Below are 21,735 nucleotides of genomic sequence, written 5' to 3'. Positions count from 1 at the left end.
GTCTAAGGGGTTTCAACTACATTCACTCCTAAAGTATGTGAAAATCCCTTGTTGGTAACTCTACTAGTACTTTTGGCTTACATTAGATATTTGTGAAAATTAGCACTTTGTGATTGCATCTAGGAATTCTTAGTTTAGCTGTTTTTGTGACACTATAGGCAAGTCTCAAGATAATACAATTATACATGGAAGGTTATCGACAAGACTGGAAGCTTTCATTTGAAAGGGACACCGTGACTAGAGGTGGCTGGTATGCAAAATATCTTGTTGCAACTACCGTGTCCATTTTTTTTAAAGATGAGATCAAAGTATCTATCCACTTATGTACTTTTCTTGAACTCCTAGCAATTATCAACAAAACTTGCATCCTGACTTGACTTAATGGTATTATCAACATAACCTAGATCCATTACAACTAAATCCCCTTGGTGGCTTAAACAAGATCCTGGAGAAGCCACCAAAGAATCTGGCAACAGTTGACTCTACACTAATGGGTAAATTAAAAAAAAAAAAAAAAGTATAGAAGTGTATAGATTATAAGGCCTGCCTTCAATAAGACAATTGGTTTAATGATCTTTATCTATTTTGGCTAAGCTTTTCAAATATGAGTTGTTTGCTGCAAGGGTAGAATTTACTTTTTTCTTACTGATGATTTTTTCCCTATTTTTAAAATTAACAAGTGGAAGTTTGTTGTTTCTCAGGCAGCAAGGTGGAATTATAGTTGTAGGTCCTTGCAAAACTAACATCTCATACGTTCACAAAGTAATTAAGTTCCGCATCATAGCCTATCCCCTTTCTCTGACCTCATGCCCAAAACACCATTAATCATCAATGTGACCATTGTCATATATTTGTTATTGATCAATGGTTTCCTTTTTTTCCTAACATACAGAAAAGTTAACGTGTATATTTTTACACTTTCTGTAACCTTGTCTAAATCTAATACAATTAAGATCGAAGAGGAGTATCGAAAGACTCTACTCAAGGCTTTAAAGTTTTGAGCTCTTATGCTAGATACTACTCTAACTAGATGTAAAATTTGTTTATTTCTTTTTGAGTAGGACAAAGAAGCTGGGGATGATCATGATATGAAAGATATTCTGAAAGCTTGTTGTTCATGAAGAAGAAATGATGAATCTACTGAAATTCTCTTTATGATTTTACTTAATTCACTTCTAGTTTATATTTGCACACTTATCTCATACAAACACACTAACCCCATTCTGTTTCAACTGCTTCCAACCTTAAAAAGTGAGTACTTCAGATTTATGAGGTGATTTGGAATGCTTACAAATAATATTTTTCTTGAAAAAAGACTGAGAAATGTAAACGCATTGACAACACACAAAACACCTTAACAATAAGCAAATCCTGATCTAGCCTATATGTTTCCTTAGTTGCGGGAGTGAAACCGTAGTCAAGGGTATGACATTTAGCTTGTTGCAAGAGAGAAATTCTCGTGACACAATCGAGTGATCACCTTCTTTGAAAATTTTCAAGACTTCATCCCAATAGTCTTCAAGATACCACACTCCGCATTTAGCACTGCAAATCCACTTAACCACTAGCAGTGAGTCAGTTTCAACCTCCACCCTGTTAATCCTCTGTTCTTGACAGATCTTTAGTCCATATAGGATAGCCCTTAATTCAGTCGTGTTATTACTACCAACACCAAAGTCTACGGAGAAAGCAAAAATTAAATTATCGTTGGCATCTCGAAGGAGACCTCATGTGCCTGAAGCACCTGGACTATTGCTTCCGTTTGTATTGAACTTATATCTCCCTTGCTGAGGCTTTATCCATCTGACCACTTGTGCACGTTTTAACCTCACTGGTATTACATCAATGTTCAGACCCTTCAGCATTTCTTTATCCCCATGTCATGCTTCCGAAACCTTGAGGAGTCCTTCCTCAACCAGGCCATCCAAAGTCTAACCGCTTGCCACACTTCTTCTATTGAATCCGTATTTTCTCCCATACATGCCTTGCATCTCCTCAGCCATAGTCTCGATGTAACAATGGAGGGGAGTACACTTTAGCTTACTCCTATTTGAGATGACCGAGATGCACACCTAAACCATAGTAACATATTTTCCTTCCACGTTATTTCCTCCCGAAAAGGAATTCCCAAGTGATGAGCGCATCTCCTCCATTTTGTTGAGCAAAGTCACCAGCATAGAGCATGTGATTAATGTCCTCATATCCCCTTGCACGGCAACAGTTACCTTTTGATACCACTGGGATCCCTATCATTCTCAATCTATCATCCACACTAAAGCTATTATTCCATGCTTTCCATACCATAATTGAGATTTTTTTTTTTGGTAGAAATTAATGCTAAACCCACGCTGACCGTGGAGTTTTAGGGGACTTCACTCGCAGGCACTCCCAAGTATTTTGAACCGTAAACATGTCATCTTTGGAAGGAGTCCATATGAGCAAATCGGGCCACTCTCAAGGATTTCCCAAGACTTCGAGTATCTCCTCCATTTTTTTCTCTCCCACTAGACGCTCTATAAGCTACACGTCCCATATATTGTCTATTTTACATTCACATATCTTGAGCCCAGGGAACTCTGTTTTTTCTAAAGCATCGGCCATGGGTCCATCTCCCATCCAAGAGTCCAACTAGAAGTTTATGCCATCCCCCACGCACTTTCCAGCGTGATTGCTCCAAAACATAAGGTACATGCTTCATCTCCTCCATTATGCTAAACATTTAAATGAAGAACAAATATATCTAATTAAATTTATAATTTAAGATTATTACGATTTTAGATTATATTTCATGTCTTTTTAGTTTTATCAACTTAATATCCTTTTAGCTTAATTGGTGATAGCGATTCATAAATTGTAAATTTGACAAAGAAAACAATAGTAAAGAAAAATAATCTTAAAAAATGTTTAGATACATGATTAATAGAATAATTATATTCAATATTTTTAATTAAATAATTTAAATGACATTGTTGGAGTAAAAATAACCAATTAACATGTTACCTAGGGCAATATAACCATTAGTGTCAGCAACCAATGTTTGATTGGAGGAGTTAGGATCAAGAAGTTTAGCAGTTCCAAAGTCATAGATAAAAGCTTAGAACTCGGAGTTCAGCAAAATGTTGTTTGATGATATATCTCTATGAACAATTGATAGGAAGCATTCATGATCCATGTTGTGACGCCCTCAACTCCCACGTACAGACACGTAGAAATCGAGGTGTCGAGATGATGACAATACGGATCACACATCCTATCGCTAAGTACCAAGTGTGTGTGCAAGCGAAAGTGTACAACAAAAATAATGTAGAGAAATAATAAAGTCAGTCGACTAGGTACTAGAATTTGTTTAAAATATAAATTCACTTAAACATAAACGTACTAATAAATATTACACTAGTCCAGAACATATAATGTAAATCAAATACATAATTAAAAGGTGGGAGAACACTTCCCAATACACAAACTAAAGCATCAAGTCACTCCTCCGGCGAAGCCGCCTTCTCGAGCTTAGCCTCTACATCTGCAACAAAATCTACGGCACCAAATAAGGGTATCGCAGGTAAGTAATCATCCAAATAAACATTGAGATAAAAATACATTCATACCAAACAAAATGCATGAACATGATACCATATGCATGTGACTCCAAAAATTATCATTTCCTTGAAAACATAAAATCCATTAGTCCAATCACGCCATTTTTCAGGAAAATGGCCCAATATCCATTATCAAAACCAATATCCAAGTTTCTTAATCGTATGCACTATGATCTCCCCTAGGGACCATCCGTACACCCTGACTCCCTTTGCCACATCATGAATAACGACCATGCGTGTGACTTCATAACTAGCGATGCCCAGTTCTGCGCCCAGCGTGTTCGTAGCTAAGCATCCTCTAGCCCTCGCCAATAGAGGGGCCACAGAGTCAGCACAAAAGCGTTACCATCCTGTCCCCTCCTATTGTCGCCTAGAGACAACCTAGGGGACGTCACTTAGTATATTGCACTCTCGAGTAACCAGAGGAGCTCCATCGAGATAATGCCCCATCTCAGCTTGGGGTCGTGATACACACGCACCCAAAAATAAACTTTTACAAAGAAAATCCAATTTTCCATTCGTAACCATGAATATGCATGCACCATGCGGAAAAACCCCATTTTTATTTTACAACCATGATCATGCGTGCACCATGCAATGCATGCGACAAGTCACAAAAATAATCCAGCAAATCCCAACATCAACCAAACCAACAAACTTCTTCCATTCCAATCGATCCCCAAACTCCTCGGACTCAATCCGACACAACAAACCAATCCACAAAAATATTTGTTAAATCATAAATATATTTAAATCACAAGAGTTGTTCGGAAAATACTTACAGCGCTATAAAATATTTTTTGAAGGATCACGGATGTGCAAGAAGCAGCGTTAAGGCAATGTAACAGTGCAAATCGCACTAAGGCCGTGGGTCACAAAAAACCAACTTTTGAATGGGGACAAACTACGACTTGGAATTGCTAGGAAAGGGCTTAGAGGTTTTGATGAAGCAAATGGAAGTGGTGGCTGGCAGTGGATGGCAGCACAAATGGCAGTTGAATTTTAAAACAACAAGTTAAATAAAATAATTTAAAAGCAGTGACTTTATAAACTAAAATATAAAATTCAACAATAAACTGCTTTAAAATAAAAAGCACAATAAAATAAATAAAAGCCAAATAAAAAAACTACAACTCAATATTAATAAAATAAAATAGTTAAAGCTCAACAATAAAATAATTCAAGCTAGAGAGTAATTTAAATGCAAAATAATAAATAATAACTAGAAAGCCTTTTAAAATAAATTGTGCAACTTAAAATCATAAAATAAATCTAACGAATAACACATTAAATTTAAAACAAGAGAACTATTATTTATAATAATTTAAATAATCATTCAATCAAAATACACGTAAAAACGGGGTATCACATCTTTCCCCCCTTAAAATAAAATTTCGTCCTCGAATTTGTGAGGTCAAACATCAGCACCAAGCAGAATACAAGATACAACTCAAAACACACTTGAGAAAATATACCCTCAACTATTCCCATACAAGCACGTGTAATGCTCTCCTAAATCCACTCCTATAGGCAATTCCATCATACTTGCACTAGTCTCCCAATGGTATATCGCTCCTACTACTCCTAGGGTGGTTATGTAATCCGAAATCTCCATTTTCCACAAAAACCTGAATACAACACCCAATGAATATTAATATCTTCATACGATAAACTGTACTAACCTTGGTCGACTCCAATACTATAACCTCAAAACCTTCATTGTAAACTACACCTTGGAAACCTAATAGCTACTCCCAAAGTTAACCATCCATAAACAAATTTGCACAACCAAATGATCAATCTCCAATTACAAGCATCTTCTCAAAATTTGGAGTCACCACTAATTCCTCAAAATCACCACAAAATTTGAACACCTAATTATTTCCAAGAATCACGCTTTCATGCGCACTCTGATAACTCGCCAAAATGCAAAAAGACTATGTCCTCATAAATTAACATCATTGAATACAAGCTAGCTCAACACCTATAAACAAGAAAATCCTTTACCACATTTCGATAGAATATAATATACCTCCAAAAACCATAAATTATCACACATTCCTCATTTGGCTCTTACTGCCTTAATAAAAAATCGACATCCCACAAAATACATCCATGATTGTTGACAAAAATCAATACCAATCAACCTCATTATCCCAAAATGAAAACAAGTATCATCCTATCAAAATATAGTTGCTACATCTAAGATAAGGAACATAACCTAAAAGGCTTAAATCCATTTCGACCAACCAAGAAGAGCAACTATAAACTTCTATTAGACAATCTATACTTAAAAGCTCATCACCTAAATTCTAAATACCATCTAATCTAGCGGTGACTAAAGTCGCTAAACTCAATACGAACCACCATTTGAATTTACCAAAACATTATTGAAACATTCCTGGTAACTCTCGCACCTGCTCCTACTCTCATAAGGTCTAGTATTAGCACGATTAATTCCTCAATAGTATATCACAATTAAACCTTAAAGCAAGCCATGTTGTTCCAATCTCTAATCCATCATAACTATTGCACAACACTCTTGATTCTAAAGCCATATTACCTCATAAATCCGTTTATGTTACCCACCATTGATGCCAAATCTTCGACTTCCAAAATTTTATCATACACCACACAAGGTGACCCAACAATCTCCCTTTAAATTAAATAACAATGTCCATAATTTTCCCAACTTGACGCTCGATCTCCAAAGTAAAGCATAGCCTCCTAAAATTTAAATTCCTATACGACCTCAATTCACAACTAATTCTTGAAGATAATTACATCAATTATTGCCCACCATCACTTCATTGGGTATCACGCTTTGACTGAACACTCCGATCGACTTGCCAAAAACCCCAAGCTAAGATCTCTTGAATTTAAGACTGTCGTATCGAATCCATTTCAATTCCTAACAAAACCACTTCTTTCAAACAAAAAAAATCAAACAAAGACCTGTACTCTCCAAAGCCCATACACACTCACCATCACTACGAATCGATTCCATGCACCCTTAGTGAAAACAAATAATCATTCAAATGTACAAGTGATCTATTACTACCATTTCCACCATTTGGACTTATATCCTCCAATCAACAAGAATCATTCCTGAATCTACTCAACTTACATCCTTAAATCAGCAACCAGCTATCACTTAAAGTTTTGTACCGACAATGACCTTAAACCTGCTAATAATCCATTCCCAAAAGTCTTCGGATCATAAATCCTCAAATTCAATCGCATTCAATACCAACAAATAAACTATTGTCTCCAACACCTCGATGTTTCTATTTCTTCCGAATCAATAAAAATAATTTCCTAAAATCTATTACTACAACCTCGAGTTAACAATAATCATTTTCTAAACTAGGTCGATATCTTCAATCCTTAGAAAAATACATGAACTAGATCATTACCTTCAATCCTTAAAGAAATACACTCTTGAAAATTTTTTATATCAATAACTCACTCTGATCAACCCCATTTTAAAGGTTACAAACTATTCAATCACCAAAATAGGTCACGCTAGTGCACAAAGTCTGTGGAACTAAAAACTCAAATCTTATTATAAATCAACTCTTCAACTTCGCAGTTCTAAAACCTTAAATCGAATAAGAATCATCTTTCAGAATTTCTAAGATCAATGAACTAGACATCATAATAAAACAATCAACTCTCAAAGCTTTCAAAATCTAATACATCAATGGATAATAAATCATTTTCCAAAATCCTCAAGACTTATGAACTTAGATCTAAAAACAATCACCCTTAAAGCTCATAGATTCCAAAGTCCCAAATGTTATCAAATTACTCATCAGAGTTGACAAGATCTAAAACATCTAATTTAAGTAATCCCTCAAATGCTTGTTGAACCTACCACCTTCCATCCCATAAACTTATTTCATAAAATCTGTAGGGCCTCATACCTTAGGTGAACTTCTCATAAATCTATCCTTGAGTCCGTTGAACTTACAACCTCCAATCCTAAGAACCCATTTAATAAATTCTACGGAATTCAAGACCTCAAGTACCCTAAACAATTTAAAGCTATTTCCCTCAGTGCGACTTTAGTTCCTACGCCACAAAGATTGCCTCAACCATGACGTTCCCTTCAAGCCTTGATATTATAAAACCAAATCACATTGATAAAACTCAAGCTTAATACACTAAATATTCATACCTAACAACGGCATTCTCGGTTGTACCATCTTCCTACCATAGAGTAACCCTTAACCCACCTTTCAACTCTGGACAAAACAAACAAAATAAACTAAACAAAATAAAAACAAAATAAAAATCAAATCAAATCAGATCAAGTCAATAAAATAAGATAATTTCAATTCAAATAAAATAAATTCAAATTTACTAAAATAATTTCAAATCAGATAAAATTAAATCAAATTAAATAAAAACAATTCAAATTAAATAAATAAAATAATTTTAAATCCAGCCTTTAAAAATTTATGGTACTCCACCTATGGGACATATGGTTTTACCTAGAGCCGAACTGCTCTGATACCATCTGTGACGCCCCCAACTCCCACGTACGGACACTTGGAAATCGAGGCATCGAGATTATGACAACACAGGTCACACATCCCATCGCTAAGTGCCAAGAGTATGTGCAAGCGAAAGTGTACAACAAAAATAACATAGCGGAATAATAAAGTCAGTTGACTAAGTACCAGAATTTGTTCAAAATACAAATTCGCTTAAACATAAACATACTAATAAATATTACACTAGTTCAGAAAAATATAATGTAAATCAAATACATAATTAAAAGGTGGGAGAACACGTCCCAATACATAAACTAAAGCATCAAGTCACTCCTCCGGTAGACCAGCCTCCTCGGGCTTAGCCTCCACATCTGTAACAAAATCTACGGCACCAAATAACGGTACTACAGATAAGTAATCATCCAAATAAACACTGAGATAAAAATACATTCATGCCAAGCAAAATGCATGAACATAATACCCATATGCATGAGATTCCAAAAATTATCATCTCCTTGAAAAAGACTAATTTTCCACACATGCCAAAAATCTCATTTGGCCCAAAACATTTCCTTGCCATTTTTTCTAGAAAATGGCCCAACATAAAATCCATTAGTCCAATCACGCCATTTTCCCAGAAAATGGCCCAATATCTATTATCAAAACCAATATCCAATTTTCTTAACCGTATGCACCACAGTCTCCTCTAGGAACCATCTGCATACCCTGGCTCCCTTCGCCATACCATGGATAACGACCATGTGTGTGACTTCGTAATGAGTGATGCCCAGTTTCGGGCCCAGCGCATTCGTAGCCAAGCATCCTCTAGACCCCACCAGCAGAGGGGCCACAAAGTCGACATTAGAGCGTTACCATCCCGTCCACTCCTGTTGTCACCCAGCGACAACCCAGGGGACGTCACTTAATATATTGCGCTCCCGAGTGACCAGAGGAGCTCCACCTAGATGATGCCCCATCTCAACTTGGGGTCGTGATACACAAGCACCCAAAAATCCACTTTTACAAGAAAATTCAATTTTCCATTCGTACCCATGAATATGCATGCACCATGCGGAAAAATCCCATTTTTATTTTACAACCACGATCATGCATGCACCATGCAATGCATGTGACAAAAAACAAAAATAATCCAGAAAATCCCAACATCAACCAAACCAACAAACAACTCCTTTCTTCATTCCAACCGACCCTTACTCCTTGGACTCAGTCCGGCACAACAAACCAATCCACAAAAATATTTGTTAAAGCATAAATATATTTAAATCGCAACAGTTGTTCAAAAAATACTTATAGTGTTATAAAATATTTTTTGAAAGATCACGGAGGTGCAAGAAGCAGCAGCAAGGCAACGTAACAGTGCAAATCGCACTAAAGCCGTGGGTCACAAAAAACTCACTTTTGAATGGGGACAAGTAAGATTTGGAATTGCTAGGAAATGGCTTAAAGGTGTTGGTGAAACTAATAGAAGTGGTGGTTGGCCATGGGTGGCGGCACAAACGGCGGTTGAAGGCCAAAAAGTCAAAAACAGAAAGTGGGTTGGCTGAGCTTCACTGGTGACAGATCGGAGCTGGGGTTGGGTGGGTTAGGTAGCTAGGAGGCCGAGGATGATGTGGTGAAGAAGTGGTGGCCAACGATGGAGGCACAACAGCACGGGGAGCACAAAATCGTGTGGCTTGGAGAGGGACGTGCGGGCTAACGGCGGCGAAGGAGGAGCTGAAAATGGGTGGGGGAGCTCATCGGCCGGAGGGGAAGAGAATGGGTTTAGCGGTGACGGCCACGCTGGCTCACGGCAGCGCACAGGTGGGGATGAAGAAAACGGGCAGAAGAGAAACCCGTGGGTTTCGGGCTGGCTATCATGGCAGAGGAAGGTTGTGGGGGGTGGAGACTGGTGCAGGGGAGGTCGCCAGCGTGAGCTGCACCGGTGGGTGGTGGCATTCCGGCTGGGTCACGGCGGCTGGAGTGGATTGGGTAGTGAGGGTCACATGAAGAGAAGTAGGGGAGGGGGGCTGGTCGCACGGGAAAGGAGGGGAAAAGGAAGAAGAAAGAAAAGAAGGAAACAAAAAAGAAGAAAAAGAAAAAAGAAACAGAGGAAAAGAAAAATGAGATCCAGTCTTTACAACTCGGAGTCTCAAAACTAATCCAACGAAAATAAATTTTAAAATAGCAAGTTAAATAAAATAATTTAAATGCAGTGACTTTATAAAATAAAATAATAAAATTCAACAATAAACTGCTTTAAAATAAAAAGCACAATAAAATAAATAAAAGCTAAATAAAAACACTACAACTCAATATTAATAAAATAAAATAGTTAAAGCCCAACAATAAAATAATTCAAGTTAGAGAGTAATTTAAATGCAAAATAATAAATAATAACAAGAAAGCTTTTAAAATAAATTGCACAACTTAAAATCATAAAATAAATCCAACGAATAACACATTAAATTTAAAACAAGGGAACTATTATTTATAATAATTTAAATAATAGTTCCAATTTACCCTCTTGCTCCAATCTAGTTCCATAGCTTCATCAACATTTCTTAGGACACAAAATAGGCTTCCATCCTTTATGTACACATAACCCATGCAGCTTCACAATATTTCGATGTCGGATTTCTGTTAACACCCTCACCTCATTCATAAAACTCCTATAGAAAACTGGATTCTCAACCTCTTTCTGATGAAGCTTCTTTAAGGCAACCACATTTCCACTTGGTAAATTTGCTTTGTAAACGCTACCATAACCACCAGTTCCAATGCAATGTTTGATGTCAAAATCCTCAGTTGCTTCAATAATGTCTTCATATGCAATATGTCCGTCATAATTCCATACCGACAATATGTTTCCATTTTTAGATTCTCAAATTGATTTTCCTTTAACACACAACGTGGCAAGAGAATACCCACAATAATGAGGAATGTGTGGAAAGTGGTGATGGGAGCAAAAATTTCTATTTTGGTTATGATTGATTTTTGCTTTTGGGACATGGAGGGAAAATCTTGAACTGACCGCATAAATCCTTGTTGCCAATTAATGTGTGGGAGGCATGATATAGACCATAACCGAATTTGACCCTTCAAAGAATTATGTGACAAGGCGAGTGTATGTATACCAATGAGAGAAGAGGGAATGTTGCCCATAAGTTTATTGTAGATAAGATCCAAGGTCCATAGAGGGGTAATAGTCCCAAGCGCGATAGGTATTTCTCCACTAATAAAATTCTTACTAAGGTTAACATGGCTCAAATTTTTAAGCAAATATTATGGGGCAGATGGATACATTGATTTTATTCTGAGAAAGGTCCAAATGTCTCAAATTAGTCAAATGATTGAGGGTGAAAGGGATTGAACCAATGAGCATGTTCGAACTAATGCCTAAAATGACCAAAGTCTTGAGCATCCCTATTTCGGGGGGGATGAATCCATTGATTTTATTTTGACTAAGGCCTAAATAATCCAAATTAGTTAAATTACCCAAAGTGGTAGGGATTGAACCAACGAGCATGTTCAAATGAAGGCCTAAATAGGTCAAATTTTTTAGCATCCCTATTTCGGGAGGAATTGATCCATTGATTTTATTTTGACTAAGGTCCAAATATTCCAAATTAATTAAATGACCAATTGTGGAAGGGATTGGATCAACGAACATTTTCCAACCAAGGTTTAAATAGGTCAGGTTTTTTAGCATCCCTATTTTGGGGGGAATGGATCCATTGATTTGATTTTCACCAAGGTCCAAAGATTCCAAATTAGTTAAATGACCAATTGTGGATCAAAGGATTGCCGACAAGCATGTTCCAATCAAGTTTTAAATTGACTAAATTTGGGAAGAAAGAGAATTTGAGTTTCAACTGACCTCCCAAACCTTGAGTAGATCTATCGATGCTTGCGATGCTTCCACCAGCATTGCAAGTAATACCATCCTAGTGGCAAGCACTTGAATTACTACTACTGGATGGCCAACACCCAATCTCCTGCAAAGCCTTGGCTTGTTTAAGTTGAAGGGCATATGTTGATCCAAATGTACCAAAAACAAGCTGATGAAGTGCATTATCCAAACACTTTCCACATAAAAAGATCCAAATAGCCCATGCTACCATCGGTATGGAAATGGAAATGAAGGAGGCTGATATTTTTATGAGTAATGACCGATTATTACTATATATGTTCATGATGACTACGGACATACAATTTTATATATAAGAAAAGATACTAAATCTAGGTTGCCTGTGAAATAATTGAATGAATCATCCTGAAAATTTCCTTTTGAAAGCCAATACATTTATTAATTTCCTAGAGATCGACCCTCAAGACTTGTGTATATTAATGCACGTGACAACTCATTGACTATATATATATATATATAGAAATATGTATATATATATATATTCATGTATTAATTATATATATAGGTCCCATGCATATGTATGATGCTGCAATCATAATGGCCCATTTGGGGAATTTCTCTTAATATCGTTTCAACACACTACTGAATTTAAAGTAGAAAAGACTTCTACATTGACCCGATGATGATCAATTACTAATTCAATTGACGTGGAGACTTTTCTTACCCCCCTTACATTTGTAGACACAAATTTAGCTCGTTGGATGGATCTAAATTAGTTTCCAAATTGAACTCCAATTAAATTGATTAATATTATTTTGTTAGTATTTTTGTGTCAATAATTTATTCATACAGACAATAATAAAATTTAATTAGTTAAAAGATTGGGCAAGAAATGAGCCTTATTGTTTGGTTTTTACTTTTTAGTTCTGATCGATCTCTTGCTGACGAGAAAGACTTCCGAATTGATCCTTTCAAAGATTTTAATGGACGTGGAGACTTTTCTCACCCAACCCTTTCGCTTCCTTTTGCTTTTTTTTTGAAGTACTGCTTTCAAATTTTATTTTATTTTCATCTAAGCAAGCATGCATTTCGTCTGATAAAAAGGAAGCATTGATCATCTCGTTTGTTTTCATAACTCTTCTTAACTAATCTTATCTGCTCTAATTATTATAACTTTTTCAAATTTTCACATAAAATAAAATAAAGAATTCAACTTTTTTAAATCTTAAAACCAAAATAATATTAAAAAATATATTCTAACAATTTTAAAATGCAAATAGATGCAGATGTGGCAAAATTTAATGTGTTCTTTGTTTTCCTTTTCAACAACGATTTCAAAATGAGAAATAATTTGTACAAACCCCAAATAGACAAGCCCCATACAAGACCTTATAAAAAATTGGACCCCACCTAAAAAAAGTGTTAAAAAAACTATTATTTATTAGTGGGACGCACTTTTTTACAAATAGCTTGTATGTAGTTTGTCTATTTAAAACTTGTACCTAGCATTACTCTTCTCTGACTCATATTTGTTCTTAGATATACTTTTTTATTTTGTCAAAACTTAAGAAACTATTTGAATATCCTCTCATAACCATTTACTTTCTATTTATCTCATGTATGTTTTTCTGAAAAATGGAGTCTTTTTGTTTATATTTAAATGAACTTTTATTTTGCTGACAATTAATGTCAGTTTTTTGGTGTGTTTGGAAATGCATAACAGTTTAGCCTGGCATTATGTATGTTTTGAATGACAAAAGCCTTCTTGCGACAGATAAAACCGCAGAAGTGCGAGGTTCAGTGCAGAATAACGGTTGGGTCCTCGAAAATATTCAGGGGTTTCAGAATAGGAAAATGTGGTGGATGCTACACGAGGATTTTTACCCATTACCATTTTATTTTATATATATATATATATATATATATATTACGTAAAGCTAAAGCTAGCGTGCCACTTGCCGCTGCAAGTGACCGCTAGTATAAAAGTAATATTTTTTATCTAATTTTTATATTCATGTTTTTTTATCATTTTTAAATATTTTTAAAAATAATAAAAAATGCATTAATACATTAAAAATCAATTCCTTAATCATTAAGTAAATAAATAAATAAAATTTCATTGAGCGATCGAATGGAGCAGTAAGGACCGGGCGGCATAGGAATTTTTTCTTATATATTTAATGATTAAATATATATTTTTAATAATCTTGTGAATTTTTTTAAAAAATATTTAAGAGAATTAAAAAATAGATAAAAACAAAGCAAATAGCATTGTCGGTGAGTTCTCTCGTGGTGGGTGTTGCACTACTCTTTTATATATATATATATATAATTTATCTATGTAACATATATCTCGAAACGGTACATCAAAATATACCGATACCAAAATATTTCTTTCTAATACTTCAACACGATTGGTCACCGAAACGGAATTCAAAATTTTACTTGAGAGTTTCCACCCATAAGTGCAAAATGCACTTTTTTATTTTGTACTTTTTTTCAAGCATTTTTAATCGCATTTTTAATCGCTTTACACAAATTCATTAAAAACACTTCTTTAACTATTAATTAAAAAAATTAAATCGGCATAAACTCTCAGGAAAAATTATCGGTAGCATAAACATTTTTATATTTTATACCCTTTTCCTATAAATTAGGGGATTTTCAATGTTTTTTTTATATAGCTCGTTGGATGACGGTATAGGATAGATCATGAATGAGTACCCCGGTCTAAATTTGTTTGCAAACACTTTATTGTCAGGAAGATTTGTAATTTTATAACTCCAATTAATCAAATTTAACTCAAATTAAATTGATTAAGTTGTACTAATATTATTTTGTTAATATTTTTGTGTCAATAATATATTCATACATATAATAATATGATTTAATTCGTTGAGAAGATTTGAAAAGAAATAGGACGCGATTGGAAAAACTATTGCTCCACATATTATTTGGTCTGAAGCTAGGGAATCAAAATTTCCACGTCTTAGATAATGAGTTAAGATGAAATGAGTTGACATAAAAGTTAAAAATTGATTAAAATAATATTAAAATAATATTTTTTAATATTATTATTATTTTATAATTTAAAAAAAAAATAAAAAAAATTTAAAAATCATATTGTACAATGTGTGAGGATGATGAATAGAAAAACTTTCCAAATTTATCCATTCAATTAAATAGAAACTGGAGAAGAGAGAGAGAGAGAGAGAGAGAGAGAGAGAGAGAGAGAATGAAACTAAAGGCCCGTCAAGAACCTGTGGTAGCACTTCAAAAGAAAACTGAAAAAGGGCTTTAGGATCAAACATCCTGGAAATTTCCATAGAATGGATCATCTTGCAGAGAAATCGACGACTCATTGACTTGTCCTGCAATATGCATGCGACGACTCATTGACTATATCTTCTTCTATATAAAAGCGTCAATCCTGAAATAAACAGTATTTTTATTGTCACTCTTTGTTCCCATTTTTCCCTACATGCATTTCCAAATCCCCGTTCCCTCCCTTAGAAGCCTCAATCCAAAATTCAACAGTATCTTCTTAAAGATGAATCCACCGCTTACTAGATTTTTTTAAAATGATGTAAATTCTAGAAGATCAGTTCACCGCTTACTGAGTTCCTTCTGTTTAAATCCACTGCCTTAGTGACTATTATCTTTTTCCAGTGTCTTCTACTCACTTCTTCCTCTTCCCAGCTTCTTCTACTTAGACGAATCCACTGCCTAATCCACTATATATACCCTAACTGCCCAATGAAGAAAAATAAAAAAATAAGGACTTTGCAGAGAAAAATATTTTGAAGATCAAAACCAGGGAATGACCACAACATTTTGTCTCCCAACAAAACCAAACCCAATTACCTTTTTTTGTATGCTCTGCATATGCACGCGTAAGTATGTGCAAGTATGAGAGACAAGAGACAGATGCATTCCTTCTTCATCTATCGTTGAAAACTTTTTCGTAACAAAATTGACACACTGCCAATATTGTTCATCAACTGGCTACTGATATGCAACACCAGAGATGTAGAGAAGCCATCACCAACGCATCCAAGGATCCCAAAAGCCATCAACACCAACTCTGCACCATCCTCATGCATGAACAACCACATCAGAATAAAAAAAATAAAAAAAAAATAAAATAAAAAAAAAAACCATACAAATGTATATGACAGGAAAAAAAAAACCCTAAAAACATAGGACAAATGATTTCCCTCAAACGATTTATGTGAAATTTTCGGGAGGATGGAGATTTCTCGGCGCTTCAATTTCGACAATATGATCAAATAAAATAGAAGATGCTGATATGCATGATGAAAAAATCAAAATCCAGATTTTTTTTCCACAAATCTACTCACGGCAACATACAGCATAAATGATGAACATACATCTGCACTCCACGACCCAAATGAAGAGGCAAAAAAACAAAACCAAGAAAAAAAAATGAGTCGCATACATTTTCTTCCAAAAATGAAACAAAAAAAAATCCCAAAATAGACGTAGCAATACCCAACATTTTTACCAAATGGAACAACGACATGTGAAACACCGAGATCTACATCCAGGAAAACATAATTAACCACATAAAAAAATTAAACAGAGAAATAAACAATGAAAAAGATGTAGGCTGCTTCAGTAATGGAAAGAAAAATAGAGAGAGAGAGTGAGAGACCTTCAATATGAAGACTTAGGAGAGAGAAAAGTTTGTGAGAAATGCGTGAGAATCGGAGAGACAAAGAAGGACGGCGCAGTGGAGAAGGAGAAACGGGAAGACGAAGCACAGAGTGTTGTCTAATCTGAGTCTTTTGAGAAAAGAGGAGAGATATCTAGAAGATAAAAGATGAAGTGTCAGTGCATGTACAGCCTCTAGGTGAACTTTGTCTAAACCTATATATTTAATTTATTTAATTAGGGCCAAGCTAGAACATACATAGGGTGAAGTTAGATTATTAAATTATTAAAAATAAAGTGTTTTTAGGTTCAAAAATTTTTCCCTTTTTTTAACTATGCTTTCCGTGTTTCGGATTTTAATCCAAATTTTTTGTTACTTTTCAAACTCTTTGATGGTTGGCAGACAACACCACTACTAATTTCCCACTCATAGATTTTTTGGACAAGGAAGAACTGCAAATGACTATTATAATAATGACTTAAATTTTTCATTATCAAACTTTGCATCTAAATAATTTTAAACCTCAAATATTTCTGTACAAAAAATGCTATTATAATAATCATTTTCACAAGGCATACGTGCCTTGCACATAGCCCGTTTACTAGTGTATATATATATATATATATATATGTTCATGTATTAATTTTATATATATATATATATATATATATGTCCCATGCATATGTATGAAGGTGCAATCATAATGGCCCATTTGGGAAATTTCTCTTGAGTGATGCTAGGCTTCCATCAAGCAATGACTGGCATGCTGCCTAGCACAAATTTAATTTTTAATTTTTAATTTTTATACTTCTTTTCATATATTTTTAAAAAATAAAAAAATACACCAATATATTAAAAGTTACTTTCTTAATCATTAAGTAAAAAATTAAATTAAATACATGAGCAATCAAAATGAGAGACAAACTCAGGTGGCATATTTTCCATTGCTCTTAATATCGTTTCAACACACTACTGAATTTAAAATAGAAAAGCCTTCCACACTAACCCAATGATGATCAATTACTAATTCGATGGACATGGAGACTTTTCTCACCCAACCCTACAATTAAATAGAAACTGGAAAAAAAGATGAAGAGAAAGAAATGAAAGGTCTATAACAGGTGGTAGTGATATATGCTTCCTTTCGCTTTTCCTTTGAACTGTTTTTAGCATTTTCCTCCTTAACAATTTTATTCTTTTTTATATAGCTCGTCCAATGGATCTAAATCAAATTTCAAATTTAACACCAATTAAATTGATTAAGTCGTACTAATATTATTTTGTTAATATTTTTGTGTCAAGGTAACGTAGTCTTTACTCTTTACTTTTTATTTCTGATCACTTGTCCATGAACTTTTGTTCCAAGCTAGCAAGTTGAAAAGACTTTCTTGTGCTAACCCCATCAAAGACTTCGATGGATGTGGAGACTTTTCTTATTTCTCACCCAACCCTACGTTTTGGAAGAAGTCAAGAACAAGTGGTAGTGATGCTTCCTTTTGCTTTTTCTTGAACTGCTTTCAACCTTTTCCTCAACATTTTTTTATTCTTGTCTAAGCAAGCAAGCATTTCATCTGATAAAAAGCAAAGTAAGATATATTAAGAGGGGTAGGGTCCCCTACAATCACTCCATCACTGCTAACATAGCACTTAAGCTAAAGTTTTGTAGCCCGATTGACATAACCTCAAGCCAAGGGCGGCTCAATACAAATTGAGGCTTGAGACGAAATTTAAATTAGTCATTCATAATTATAATACAATAAAATATAAATTATTATATATAATATTTTTTAAATTTTCAATAAAATGAGATTTTATTTAAAATCTTTAAATAATTTTTTTTGAATTTATATTTAATACAACAACTTAAAATGATGTCTCAATGCAAATTTTGTACCTCAATTTAGCAATATCTTAAAAAATTATTTAAAATATAAATAATTCATTGTATTAAATATTAAATTTAGTATTATGGGGCCTTACACATATTGAAAAATATAAAAGTTATTTAAAATTTTATTTAATGAAATAGTTTTTTTTAAAATGAAAAAAATACCTTATTTTTAATTTTGGGGGCTTTACTTGGAGTGGGGGCCTTAGGCAAGAGCCTACATGGCCTTACCATTGAGCTGGCCCTGCCTCAAGCCTCCAAAATGGAGGTCTTGGTTTTGAAACCCCCCTCCCCAAATATATCTCTAAAAAAACATAGTACTTAAAGAAAACTAAGAAAGGGCTTTGGGATCAAAAGATTGGTTCATGCCCATCCCCATCTTTCTTGGCAAAACCAAGTGGGAGATGCCTTAAATGGTTACTTTTTTCAATTCAATTGGAGGAATCTAAAATTTGTGTGCCACTGTGTTTCGTTGCATTGGATTAACTGATGCAGAGTCTCTTATTCTTGCCCTCGAGACTTTCGTTTAGGAAAAGCACTGACATAACTAGTTATATAGCTACAAGTGGTCCATATCGACAGTGACAAGAAATGTTTCTCCATGACTTTGTCAATGTGTGAGAACCATGCACAAGGGCTATTGGGGTGGAGTGGGTCAGATAGGAAGATATCGAATCTGCCGGTACGACACAGTTCGCCATCAGAGGCATGGCTGTGCAACAGTGCGTGACACCCACACACATACTAGGCTACTTTTGAGGCATGTAACAAACCTCACAAATTAATGTAATAAAGCACTTATTTGCTCTCTTCGAGGGGAGCTCCTCGAAGAAAATGAGAGTTTCTTCGAGGGAAAACGAGAGAAAAATAAAGAAGTTTCTTCTAACATTTCACAATGTCTTACAATATCCAGCATCTGAGTGTATATATGCTCCCATTAAAATCCTACAAATCCTACATAGAACCAAGTAGAGGCCATTGGTTTTTTAAGTCGTACAGCAAAATAAACATAAATGGAGATAAAATGACTGGGCTTACTAACAGAAATCTAGCCTTATAGAAAAATACAATAAACTAAGTAAAAGACAGTCATCCAAGCCCATAAAAGCCTATGAGCCCAAACCTCTAAATCCTTATTACCCCAAACCAAAGCCCATAATGACTTCGGCCCACGCTTGTAGAGGTGTTGAAGTGTGACGAACCCTCTCCCTCCAAAGCACCTTGCCCCACAAGGTGTGGTTATCTTTTAATCCTTTCTGTTGTAGCTGAGACAAGCTTATGCTTTCAAGCTCCTTCATAGCATCCTTATTTGCAGAGCCCATTTTTTTAGTGCTTCCTGGTAATATTCTTTTAAACTGCATTATTAGAGATGTAGCCACAGAGACCTGAAAGAAATCAAAAGCCAATCCTCTAACAATAGCATCCACGCGGTTAGCATCTGACATGTCAATTGCATGATTTTTGGCCTCAATGATAGTTTGAACGTGCTTCCCTTTAACCGATGCTCTTGCATATATGCTCTTAATAGTTTGAAGGTAATGTGGCATCTAGAGTATGGGACTATTTTGCGGCTATGTTGGGATTAGGCTTCCTCAAGTACGTTCGTGGTAGGGTTATTTAAATATTTGGTGGGCTAGAGCATCTTCGACATCACAAGCAGGGATGTGTTGAGGTATTTTGCCAATATTAATTACAAGTGCGCTGTGGTGTTCACGCTGTGCAACGAGAATGGAAGATGTATCTGCGGATTGGCGTGCAGTGGTGCGGAATGTGAAAGGGATTTTGTGAGACATTTTTTTCTCAAGTGATGAAGTTTAGTTATTTTCATGAAAGAGATCTGTGCCTTGGACCTCCTGCTATATATGAAAAATATATATTGTAGAAAGGCTCACGACGTAAGGAAACTAACGCTCGATAAGGAAACTTCGTAAAAACTCTGCTAGGGTTCTTGCCAGGCCTTTTTGCATGGCGGCCGTGGAGGACTTGCCTCCACCGGCAGGCCATCAACGGTCGTTCTTGGAGGCTGTTTCAGCAGTGCCGCAACCTCTTCCGGAGATGGACATTGCAGTGCATCCTCCCAAGATTATAGACGGTGAGCTTTGTTTTATTTTCTCACCTGAAGAGATCGATCGCACGACACAGCCATTTCGCTTCTCGTTGGTGATGAAATTCCTGAAGAAGAGACCCTCTCTTGATATCATACGAGGTTATATCCGAAGCAGATGGGGGTTGAATCACGTCCCTGTAGTGTCGTCCATGCAGCGAGCACGGAACATTTTCGTCCGTATGTCTAACGAAGCAGATTTTTTCAAGGCTCTTTCCAGAGAATCTTGTGATATTAATGGGGTATATTATAGGCACTTTGCCTGGACTCCTGAGTTTGATGAAGAAAGTGAGCCCTCATGCGTATTGGTATGGATCTTCTTGCCTGGGCTTCCTCCTAATCTTTATCATACGTCTGTGTTGAAGTCTCTTACGGCACTGATTGGAAGAATGATTCGTAGAGACAATCCTACCCGATGTGCTACAAGAACCGATGGGGCTAGAGTATGCGTTGAAATAGATGCATCTAAGGAACCCATCCCATATTTTTGGATCGGAAAACCTGGTATGCCAAGTAGCCGAAAACAGAGTATAATATATGAAACGTTGCCGGCATATTGTAGAAGCTATAGAAGACAGGGCCATATCCAAAAAAACTGCCGTGTGGGTATTGAGAATAAGACTAAACAAACTAATGGAGGCAAAGTCTGGGTTCCGAAGTCTGAGACATTGAAAATGGACGTGCAAGTTGTCGGGGACACTCAAACAGGGGAGCCCGTGGTACCGAAGGAGCCGAAAACTTTGATAGAAAATGCTGGACGGGAGAGGGGAACCAATAATTTAAATGATATTGTTGAGGTTGTTTTGGAACCTCCAGAACGTAATGCCATAGTCATTGAGAATGTGGAGGCCGAGAATCAAGATCCTCACGTGGAGATTGTGGTTGATGTGCAGTTGGGATTTGAAGACCCATGCAACGTGCATGAGATGGAGTCCTGCTTGAATCCAGTTGAGACAACCGTGGCTCTCAATGGGGCTAATTTGGAGCATCCTATGACATGTACTTCTAATATAAATGGCTTGGAAGTGAGTCCCACGTTGAAAGTTAATTATGGAATGGATAGTGTTAATGTTGAAAGTGGTGAAGGCCATTCGGTTGAGGATAC

The 21,735-nt window shown here is 35.6% G+C and overlaps 1 pseudogene; it reads right to left on the bottom strand.

The window, feature by feature from the left end:
* Positions 1–341: 341 nt before the first annotated feature.
* Positions 342–20,073, bottom strand: LOC122277055 (annotated as a pseudogene).
* Positions 20,074–21,735: the final 1,662 nt, after the last annotated feature.

This window comes from Carya illinoinensis, chromosome 9 (assembly GCF_018687715.1).
Source record: "Carya illinoinensis cultivar Pawnee chromosome 9, C.illinoinensisPawnee_v1, whole genome shotgun sequence".
Lineage (NCBI taxonomy): Eukaryota > Viridiplantae > Streptophyta > Magnoliopsida > Fagales > Juglandaceae > Carya > Carya illinoinensis.
This window is presented reverse-complemented; position numbering and strand designations above follow the sequence as displayed.